General features: G+C 37.2%; 1 long non-coding RNA gene across 1 annotated transcript; it reads right to left on the bottom strand.

Moving 5' to 3' along the window:
• Positions 1–1099: 1099 nt before the first annotated feature.
• Positions 1100–11692, bottom strand: LOC106088155 (uncharacterized). Its single transcript, XR_001221393.2, has 3 exons — positions 11528–11692; positions 10372–10762; positions 1100–8819 (listed from the first exon to the last, which is right to left on the bottom strand). It is a non-coding gene; the product is annotated as an uncharacterized LOC106088155 (long non-coding RNA).
• Between the last annotated feature and the right edge of the window lie 496 nt (positions 11693–12188).

Genomic DNA, 12188 nt, shown 5'->3' with positions numbered 1-12188 from the left:
TAAGTCCCTAGCTGCACTCCAATCCTCCTTCGTTAGAACAACCACCATAGCCCTTCTCCCCGTTAAGGGTACATAGTAGAACCTGATACACGCCCGAAATAATGTGATGTTCCTATCAGCCAGACAGTCAAAGACCTCTTGTAACATCTTAGGGTAGATGCCATATGGATCAAGACTTATTAGACTTCAAAGCATGCAATGAACAATAAACGCTCTCATTGAAGACCAAGTCCAATAACAAGTCGTTCTAACCACCATTCCTTGCAGACTCCAATACCTTTCGAACCAGAACCACTAGGTCACAGCCTGGAAATTGGACAAATGAACCAATTTATCGTCGTGCAACTCAGTCCAATCTCAGTCTGGCGTTGGCAAATTACTCGTCCTTTGTCAGCAATTTTCTTAATCTCGAGGTGTCTTTGAGGCGGCCATACCTATTTCGAATGGAGAAGAAACGCATCACTAAGATCGGCTTACTTCCTCGTACATTTGCCCGGGTTCTCATTTTCTAGAATGTCGTTTCATCCAGAAAACCACGGTACGGTTGTGTCATAAGCTGCGAATTTATGTAGTAATTCTATGCATTTCATTACGACCCTCCTCTTCGAATGCAAGGATTTTAGAGGCGAGAAGCAAACATTTTATTTATTTATTTTTATATATTTATTTCATTTCATGCAATGCGAAGCCATCAGGCCTATAAATAATCACACTATGCATAAGACGTACTTTTTCTAACATAAGTTAAAAAACTACTCAATTTTTGTTTCGGCCACGACAATTAAACAGAAATTTGCTTCAAGCTCGTACACTCGTGCGACAGTTTCAACGGCATGACAATTTCAAGTGCAATAAAGTAAATCCCCTACGTCACTTTGGGTACATTTTTGAGCATCGAAATATAATTCATCCTCAAAACAGTGTCCGTCTAATATTTTTTATTGCAACTGCAATTTTGCCCATGAACAACTTGACAACTGCGTTTCACCACGATACCTATTTCCCATGCCCTAGGTATCCCAACACTGGTAGCTTTACTTACCTTCTACATCTGTACACCGCCAACTATCGAAATGGCCTAAGACAAAGACATTGTAAGTTTTCTCAAAAACGTTATAAAGACTTTAATATTAACTATTAATGCAGCAGAAATTGACGCAAGCCAATAAAAAGGAAATTCAAATAATATTCATACACCAAAGACAATATAAAATGAAATATTATTTAATCAAAAAGAGCAAAACGTACTAGAAAAAGGTTTAACTGGTTTCCCTGAGGCAGCACAAAAATTGCTTACGTAATTTGGGTAAAACCCCTATTTCAAAAACCCACCAAAGCTACCTACAATGAGCTCATCCTAGGCGCCTCGGGCACCTTTCCTAAAGAAATCTGAAAGGTAACTTAATATAAAAGAAATGCACAATTGTCCTGCCTAACCACTTATATCAAAACTTTTCCTTTTTTATAAATATAGTGTCTTGCTTCACCAGTGACACTATTCACACAGGGGCTTATGTTCTTTCACACCATTTATTGATGGCATAAAATTAAATAAAAATAAATTATTCACTAATTATTTTGTTTCTTCTGGGTCATGAGTTTGTTTTGATTGCGACAAAAGGCTCCTCGTTTTAAAACGCCTCCGAATCACGATATATTTTTCCTCGCGCGACTTACACGTCGAGCCAGCTCCAATTTACAGATAAAAGAGGCAGGGAAACTTGCCAGTTCTTATAAATTCCCCATCATGGTTTCTTTCCTTTCTTCCATTGTACTTGGCCCAAATCGACCTGACCACATCCAAGATTTCTTCCTCATATCAGTCTTGCAGTGTAAAAGGGGCCATAATCCATCTTTCATGCACGGGCATCCCTAAGGCATGAACTGACATTTGGCTCAATTGGCCCACCTTCTAGGAAACATTTATTTCACTAAACTCAACTCTACGGCCTGCATTTCATTGGGGAAGACATGTAAGACACGCTAAAATATACCACGCTATAGCTTATATGGTCGCATCTGGACCTCCCTATATTTCTGACATGCGCGAACGTAGCTAGGGCCTGGCTGGAGCATATCAACTAGTGATGAATGAAATGGATAATCAAAGGCCAAAGAAAAAGTAATGAACTTAATTTCGTCAATAGGACGACCGCAGCAGCACCGACAAATGTAGAAATAAAATAAAGTATAATTGTGAAAACATAAAAAAGAAAATAAACCACCAGCCGGGTCTGTGCAAAACAAAAAATGTGTCCTATCCGACGCCACCGGATACAGGGTTTCGGCTTATTTACCGTGGTGAATTTACCTTGTGTCTCCTTCCCTGACATTGCGATTCCATCCGTTTTAATTGTGTTCTGGCAGCTCATATTCCTCGGTCGCCTTTCCCTCTTACTATGATGTACATCCTAATATCATAGTATCTCTGGGGCACAGGGGGGACGCTGCAGGGGTCTATGACAAGTCACAACCTGACCGCCTCGAGACATCAGCACCCGATGGAATCACCACTTGAGGAAGCTTTCGCGGTACTCAGATCAAGAAGGCTCTGGCGCTCATTCCCACCGATTGGTGTAGAGGTTCCATTAACTTTTTTCCGTTCAGTAACAAACGTGGGACGAAGCGATGTCGCCAATTGAGCCCACGAGTGATAAAAAACAGAACATTCCAAACTTCGCGCCTTGACACTTTGTGCTTTGAACGTCGAATCGTGACAAACTGTTATATTTCGATTATAAAAGTTTCTCCTAAAGGTACGCCCTTATCGCGGAAAACCACATTTGAACTGAGAACCGGTAAGGAAGTTGGCCATTTTTCAAAAATGTCCTGTCATGGAAGGTCTTTGACCTTCTTCTTCCTTGAAGACTTTCCCTCTTTCTACCCAGTTCAACAACTCAACATATGCGAAAACTGGATTATTCGCCTGAACCGAAACCATTCACAATAGGATAGAAAACTCTATAGGACTCTGCCCACCGTTGGAAACCCACAAGGTACACAAATTTTTTTCATATTTTATGCAGTCCAATCGGAAGTAATGATTTCTTTGATTCTTATTGAAAAAATGCAAGACTATCATCATCATTTCAAATGAAATGTTACACATAGAACAGAACATATTTGGTCGAAGAATCATGTATCGCTATATAATGACTCGGCCACAAATGAGGTTCGTCCTTGTCGAACTTTGTACCTTTTTACATGTTGCTTGTGGTAATGTGCAAATGCTAAAGGAAAGCTATTGGATCATAATTATTGTGTGCGCAATAACAAAACTTGAGTAGGACCATTAACCGTATTATTGTGATTGACACGATGTTTATTCCATTGGCAGAAACAGCTGGGCGTTACGGTGCCTTTGTTCATTACTGGTCGCTTGGGGACAAATATGGACAATGAGCAGCAAAGTGAAAGGAAAAAGGGCCATGACGGAAAATTTTTGGGAAATGGATAATTTCCTGGGCTTTTTCCTTTCTCTTGGATTCGAAAATTGGAGCTGGCAGGACGTGTGGATTGTGGGAGGAAAAAAAAGACACATGGTAATCCGAGCGAAGTTGCTTACCGAATCAATTAAAATAGCCTGGTGAACCCAACAAAGTGAAAAAAAGAGAGATAAACAAAACTTTAGTCTATTTTTAATGAATTATATTTTGTGCAACTAATGGACTTGTGAATACTGTCATTAATGTACACGACATAATTGAATGTCTTTTGGTAGTGGAATAGTCAAAGTTCCGTTGCGTTATCACAGCAAATCGATGAAACGAAAAGGAGATTAATTTACAATCTTGTAAGATATGTATATTGATTTTCCAGAAGTACGTACATACATATGTAGCTTTATTTTTCCTCAATGAAATTACCTTAGAATGTGATTCAAAAATGTTTCCAAGGTAACGCATTTTTACAATATTGTCAATTTGTGAGTGTATGTAAAGTAGACAAAAAGCAACTAAAGGAAATATAAACAACAAAAAGAATTGCACGCAATTACGAAAACAATGTTCCATGTACATCCTGTAGATTTAGAAGTCCTTCTGGATTTAGAAAGCTTCCGTAAGAGATGGGACGAGACGCATCAATACGATAATGCCGTAGAAGAATTGGTATATAACAAGAAACAAAATAAAACACAAAAATAATTGCACACAATTATGAAAATAATGTACATGGATTCTCCTGTAGATAAAGAAGTCCTTCTGGATTTAGAAAGCTTCCGTAAGAGATGGGACGAGACGCATCAATACGATAATGCCCTAGAGGAATTGCAATATAAAAAGAAACAAAAATATTGTACATGGATTCTCCTGTAGGTTTAGAAGTGCTTCTGGATTTAGAAAGCTTCCGTAAGAGATGGGACGAGGCACATCAATACGATATAGCCTCAGAGGACTTGGAATTCAGAATAAGGTAATCAGGCGGGCGGCAAATTTAAATTTCCCAATACCGGTGGTAATGATGTCGGCGGAACATTAAGAATTCCCTATACCGATGAACGTACTAAAAGAATAGATAATACTGGCAAATTGCAGTCTGAATTTGATTTAGTGGATTACATGAATTCTCCCGTAGATTTTGAAGTCCTTCTAGATTTAGAAATCTTCCGTAAGAGATGGGACGAGACGCATCAAACGATAATGCCTCAGAGGAATTGGAATATAGAAAGAAACAAAATAAACAACTAAAAGAATTACACACAAGAACGAAAAGTATGAAAATGGATTCGCCTGTAGATTTAGAAGTGCTTCTGGATTTAAGAAGCTTTGGCAAGAGATAGGATGAGTCGCATCAATATGATAGTGCCTTAGAGGAATTCGAATACAGAAGGAAACAAAATAATCCAGAAAAAGGATTGAACACAATTAAGAAAATAAGGTACATGGATGCTCCTGTAGATTTAGAAGTGCTTCTGGATTTAGAAAGCTTCTGTAAGAGATGGGACGAGACGCATCAATACGATTATGCCGTAGAAGAATTGGAATATAAAAAGAAACAAAATAAAACACAAAAATAATTGCATACAATTATGAAAATAGTGTACATATATTCTCCTGTAGATTAAGAAGTCCTTCTGGATTTAGAAAGCTTCCGTAAGAGATGGGACGAGACGCATCAATACGATAATGCCTTAGAGGAATTGCAATATAAAAAGAAACAAAAATATTGTACATGGATTCTCCTGTAGGTTTAGAAGTGATTCTGGATTTAGAAAGCTTCCGTAAGAGATGGGACGAGGCACATCAATACGATATAGCCTCAGAGGAATTGGAATTCAGAATAAGGTAATCAGGCGGGCGGCAAATTTAAATTTCCCAATACCGGTGGTAATGATGTCGGCGGAACATTAAGAATTCCCTATACCGATGAACGTACTAAAAGAATAGATAATACTGGCAAATTGCAGTCTGAATTTGATTTAGTGGATTACATGAATTCTCCCGTAGATTTTGAAGTCCTTCTGGATTTAGAAATCTTCCGTAAGAGATGGGACGAGACGCATCAAACGATAATGGCTTAGAGGAATTGGAATATAGAAAGAAACAAAATAAACAACTAAACGAATTACACACAAGAACGAAAAGTATGAAAATGGATTCGCCTGTAGATTTAGAAGTGCTTCTGGATTTAAGAAGCTTTCGCAAGAGATAGGATGAGTCGCATCAATATGATAGTGCCTTAGAGGAATTCGAATACAGAAGGAAACAAAATAATCCAGAAAAAGAATTGAACACAATTAAGAAAATAAGGTACATGGATGCTCCTGTACATTTAGAAGTGCTTCTGGATTTAGAAAGCTTCCGTAAGAGATGGGACGAGACGCATTAATACGATAATGCCTTAGAGGAATTGGAATTCAGAGAAAGGTAATGAGGCAGGCGGCACATTTAAAGTTCCCAATACCGGTGGTAATGATGTAGGGAGAACATTTAGAATTCCCCATACCGGTGAACGCACTACAAGAATGGATAATACTGGCAAATTGCAATCTGACTTTGATTTAGTGGATTATAATGCACCCCGTAATTTTAGAAATCGCGCCTATTTATTGTAAGAACTGAGTTTTCGGAGATGGTTGGGCAAACACACAAAAAAGTATAACTTACGTTTGGTAAAAATACTGCGTGGCATTTCCGAGATAACAGCATTCAAAAAAAAAAAATCCAACATACATTTGGAATTTGAATATGATGGAGATTTAGAAGACAATGCGGATAAGGAATGTTTTTTTAGTTTGAAAAGACCTGAAATTGAATTGAAAGGACCTGAAATTTAATTGAGCAGTTTGCGAAAAAAGTCATATTCTTAAGTCACCAAGGGAAAATGTTTAAAGAGAATGGTGTGTGTTAGCCAAGGAGGTTAGGAGGATAATCATGTAGATAGGAGCAATATTTGAAACCACCACGCTATTAGGAAGAAAATGTTTCATATTTTTGGTCTGAGATTAAATTAGGGGTAGTTGGGGAAGAAGGCAATCTACAGACGAGGAAGTGAAATGCAATGATGAATCTGGGGAGAAAGTGCATGAAGGATGTACATGAATTCTCCTGTAGATTTAGAAGTCCTTCTGGATTTAGAAACCTTCCGTAAGAGTTGGGACGGGACGCATCAATACGATAATTCCTTAGAGGAATTGGAATATAAAAAGAAACAAAATAAACAACTAAAAGAATTACACACAACTACGAAAAATATGAACATGGATTCGATTGCAGATTTAGAAGTGCTTCTAGATATAAGAAGCTTCCGCAAGAGATAGGACGAGGCGCATCAATACGATAATGCCTTAGAGGAATTCGAACACACAAGGGAACAAAATAATCCAGAAAAAGAATTGAACACAATTAAGAAAATAAGGTACATGGATGCTCCTGTAGATTTAGAAGTGCTTCTGTATTTATAACGCTTCCGTAAGAGATGAGATGAGGCGCATCAATACGATAATACCTTAGAGGAATTGGAATATAGTTGGAATTCAGAGAAAGGTTATGAGGCAGACGGCACATTTAAAGTTGCCAATACCGGTGGAAATGATGTAGGAGGAACATTTAGAATTCCCCATACTGGTGAACGCACTACAAGAATGGATAATACTGGCAAATTGCAAACTGATTTTGATTTAGTGGATTACAATGCAACCCGTAATTTTAGAAATCGCGGCTATTTATTGTAAGAACTGAGTTTTCGGAGATGGTTGGGCAAACACACAAAAAAAGTATAACTTACGATTGGCAAAAATACTGCGTGGTATTTCCGAGATAACAGCATTCAAAAAAAAAAAAAAAAATCCAACATTTAATTGGAATTTGAATATGATGGAGATTTAGAGGACAATGCGGATTAGGACCTGAAATTTACTTGAGCAGTTTGCGAAAAAGGTCATATTCTTTAAGCCACAAAGGGAAAATGTTTATAGAGAATGGTGTGTTAGCCAAGGAGATTAGGAGGATAATCATGTAGATAGGAGCAATATTTGAAACCACCCCGCTATTAGGAAGGAAATGTTTCATATTTTTGACCTGAGATTAATTAATATATGCAGAGATTAGGAGTTTAGAAAACAAAAATTAATTCGCGGTGCCTAAGAATGACTTATAATTTGATAAGAGAATTCGAGAATGAAGTGAGGGAAGAAAATTTAGTAGAAGAAATAGACCCGTTGACTGAGTTAGAAGGAATAGGAAGACAATTGTGCAACATCGGAACAATAACAGATTTCGAGAATGAAGTGAGGGAAGAAAATTTAATGGAAGAAATAGACCCATTGACTGAATTAAAAGGAAGACAATTGTGCGACATCGGAACACTTATTCGAGGCATACGTACAATGATACATAGTGCCTTGGAATCGGGATCCAAATGGGAATCAGCAGGGTAAAATGATGGTTCAAATAAAAATTTTTAAAATTTTATTGATTGTCATGTGAGCAATATTAACAGAAAAAGAGAAGAATTAGTACTTTGTGAATTGAAGAATGATCCCATGGCACATTTGAACGCAGTGAAGACTTTTGGAAGTGAATTCTTGATAGCTTTGCTTGGAGATATATTCTAGGATTCCAAAGATAGTTGTAGAATAGACAATATACGACTATGGCTATCAAATTGTTTAAAACCAGGCAAAATTATAGAAAATTAGGAAAATATTACTTTTGAATCAGAATATGAATCGGATAAAGAAGTGGAGGATTCCAAAGACAGCGAAATTATTTCTAGAATAAAAATAATACGAATAATACTTAGGATCGACAGGTGGAGGCACCAGCCGTAGTTATTTGGGCAATAACCCTCTCTCAAAAAACCCACCAAAGCTGCCTACAATGAGCTCATCCTAGGCGCCTCGGGCACTTTCCTATAGAATTCTGAAAAGTAACTTAATATAAAACAAGTACACAATTGTCCTGCCTTACCACTTATATCAAAACTTTCTCTTTTCTACAAATATAGGGTACTGAAAACATAAAGAGGTCTATCGGGAGTCTGTCCAAAGTTAAATGTGAAATAACCGTACGCATAGGGTTTTACATGGGCACGTCGGATTGAGCGTGCAAGTTTTCTGCGCCTCCCACGATGACTGGAGCGGTGATGGAGTTTGACTTGCTGGATGATCGATTAAATTTATAAATTATTTTTCTCTTGCATTGATAGCTCTATCACATGTATCTTGCTGTGACACTATTCACTTAGGGGCTTTTGTTCTTTCCCAACATTTTTTTACGGCGCAAAATACAATAAAAATAATTGGTCCACCAATTTATTTGTTGCTTCTGGGTCATGAGATAGTTTCGATTGTGTCGATAGATTTCCTTAATAACAATCTGCGAATAAAACAAATAAAAGAAAACGAGAGTCAGTTTTACAAAAGAGAGACAGTGAGAGGGAGAGAGACAGATGCTGCGTTTCAATCTATTCTAGTTATCTGTTATCGCATTATATCGTCAAATTTTAGCGAAATCTTTTAAAAAATAAAGTTTTTATGTGCTTCAGACCCATAAAAGCTTTATATTCCAAATTTCAGCGAAATCGGATAAAAAATAAAGTTTTTATGGGCTTCAGACCCTTTATCGGGAGATCGATCTATATGGCAGCTATATCTAAATATAGTCTGATCTGAACCATATTTGAGTCAGATGAGGCAAAGTTTAAGATGACCCAATGTTTTAAATTTCAGCGATATCGGGTAATAAATAAAGCTTTAATGGCCTACAGACCCTTTATCCGGAGATCGGTCTATATGACAGCCATATCTAAATATAGTCCGATCTGAACCATATTTACGTCGGTAGTCGGGAGACTTAAAATAACCCACTGTTTGAAATATTAGCGAAATCGGGTAATACATAAAGCTTTTATGGGCTACAGGCCCTTTATGGGGAGACCGGTCTATATGGCAGCAATACCTAAATATAGTCCGATCTGGGTCAGTTGTCGGGAAGCATTAAACTACTCACTGTTTCAAATTTCAGCAAAATCGGATAAAAAATGAAGTTTTTGTGGGCATTAGACCCTTTATCGGAAAATCGGTCTATATAGCAGCTATATCCAAATATGGTCCGATTTGGCCCGTTCAAGAACTTAACCAACGTGCATCAAAAAGACATATCTGTGCCAAATTTAAGCTCAATATCTCAATTTTTTAAGGTGATTACAACAGACGGATGGACAGACACACGGACATCGGTTAAATCGTCTTAAAATTTTACGGCGATCCGAAATATATATAATTTGTAGGGTCGGAAATTGATATTTCGATGTGTTGCAAACGGAATGACTAAATGAATATACCCCCTTTCCTACGGTGGTGGGTATAAAAAGATCAATCTCCAATCAACATTGATCGGAGCAACCAGTGCCGTGAGCGTGCGAGCATAGTTGTAATGTAAATATTCCTGCCGCAACAAGGACAACCTCCCACTAAGATTCATCCTCTGAGTGGCTATGATGCTCAATATGAAAAGGCGAGATCTTCTTTTCGTTTCCTCAGTTTGCTGTAATAACGCAAAAGAACGCAACATTCAATTATGAACCTTTAGTCGTCATTTAGCATTAGCACATTAGCAAAGACCCACCAGCCATGGTGGTAGGTATGCAAGAAGCAAGTAAATAGATTCAAAGTTCTACAGGGACGAGTCATAATGTAGCGAAACATAATTCTACGACCAAATATCTCTTCTCTCTATCCATATATTCTTCTTGGGTAGTGTTTCATTTAGGATGACGTTGACCTAATCTAGCATTCTTCCAATAAGAACCAGGATTCACCAAATAACTAAATATTTCCCACTTAATAATGCAGATTTTTATTGCATAAATAGGTCAAATGGTAAATCTTTAAAACGAAATAGGTATGTATCACATATCAATACTCACAATCTAAATGTTTCTTCTTGGGACCAATCCTCCGTTGTGGCCTTGCATACCGATTTGGCCAGACCTTGACCGGACAAACTGTGCCTGGCAGCCAACAGTCTGTCGTTGATTGTTTGCCCAGCCATGGACATGGTGACGAGTTTGTTTTATGATAACTTGGTTCCACACAGGTAAGTAACAAATCAAAATTTTTCCCTTTTTTGGTTGGCCTCGTTTGGGAAAGGCTAGTTTTGTGTTTCTTTAAATACCGAAATGCTTATTGAACGAACGCGCGAGAGAGGCTGATGCTGAGTTGATGCAATTTGTGACTTCAGATGTCGCTGTTTATTGTTGTTAGTACTAATAAGTAATTGGAATTTAAGTTTCTGCTTCGACTACACTAAATAAACTGCTGCAATTAAATAAGAAAAAGATTTTTTTTCTTCAAAAACACTCTATAAAGCAGTTACGAAGGAAAAAAACGTTGCAACATTAGAGATAAAACAACAATTAAATGACCCACAAAATGAATGAATAAATCTAGTGCCAAGTTATTATAATCATTTTTGAATTTGCCTTAATTATTGAATTTTTACTATAAGACACATCAAAATATCTCACAATAGAGAAAATAACTCTTGGAGTGAGGCCAGTAGGCAATAGGGTGTTCAAGTTGCAGAGAAGAGCATCAGCAGTATAGCAATTTGGGAGAGAGTGAGATCAAGCCCCAACAACTGCTGCTACTGCTACTATATTTGACAGTCGAACTGTCAATTTGTTCTTGCGGTTGTTGTCATTTTTGTTGTTGTCGCTGCTCTTCTCATTCATTACACACTTTTTTACTTCTGCTTCTTCTATTCAAGAACACTATTTCTTCTTCTCGCATTGTCGTATTGGTTCAACATTTTTTTTTATTTGGTATCCACCTGTATTTTTTGGTTGTTACTTCTGCTGCTGATGCCTGCGGCGACCCAAGTCTCTGCCCCTAGAATTGATTGGTTCTCAATAAGACGTAGCCCTATTCGGATAAAAATTGGATAAAGACCGCAACAGCCAGAAACATTTACACTAAAGCACCAAAAATTCCAGAAATCGTTATGTATTTTACCGTTGCTTAAATTCATAATTCATCCTATCACTTGCGCATATGCAAGGTAAAAATTGCACACACACGCACCAAACATCTATTCGATTAATTTGAATCCGGCTAAAAGCTCTTGTTACTTCTCCGTATGTTGCATTAATAGAATTCAAGGAAATTATTTGAATTTTAAAAATTATTATATATATATGTATATAAATTTTATTTTACTCAATTTTTTCCTTCTCGAATCACTTTATATATTTCTTCTCGGCCTTCTTGGCCACTTTTTTTCACGGGTTTCTTATAATGAATGAGAGTAATCATTACTCTGGTATCTGGGTAGTCTTATTAGAGTTCTGCACTAACCTATTTCAGTGGCAGCATTGCATTCATGTTTGAATTAACATGGTTGGCTTACTTGCCCAACAACAATGAAATCAATTACCGGGTAGTGTACTGTAAACAGCTGAGTAAATTTTTTTCTCGCATAGTGCACTGTCTGTCAACGAGTTTTGGTTTAGTGTGTGTATTATAGTTAAGAACCATACCACACACAAAATCAGAGTTGCACTAATCACTGATTTGACAGTTAGTGCACCCAATATTTTGTTGTTGGGCAACTGCCACTACCTGTAAATGAATATCTCTTGGGTTTGGGCAGCACTCTTTTCCAAAATCTGACATTTTCTTATTGAAATTATAAAATTTCGTAGTCAAATTTAAAAAATCTTTTCACCAATTTAATTGTTAACCT

The sequence above is a fragment of the Stomoxys calcitrans genome, chromosome 2 (genome assembly GCF_963082655.1).
Source record: "Stomoxys calcitrans chromosome 2, idStoCalc2.1, whole genome shotgun sequence".
NCBI lineage: Eukaryota > Metazoa > Arthropoda > Insecta > Diptera > Muscidae > Stomoxys > Stomoxys calcitrans.
This window is presented reverse-complemented; position numbering and strand designations above follow the sequence as displayed.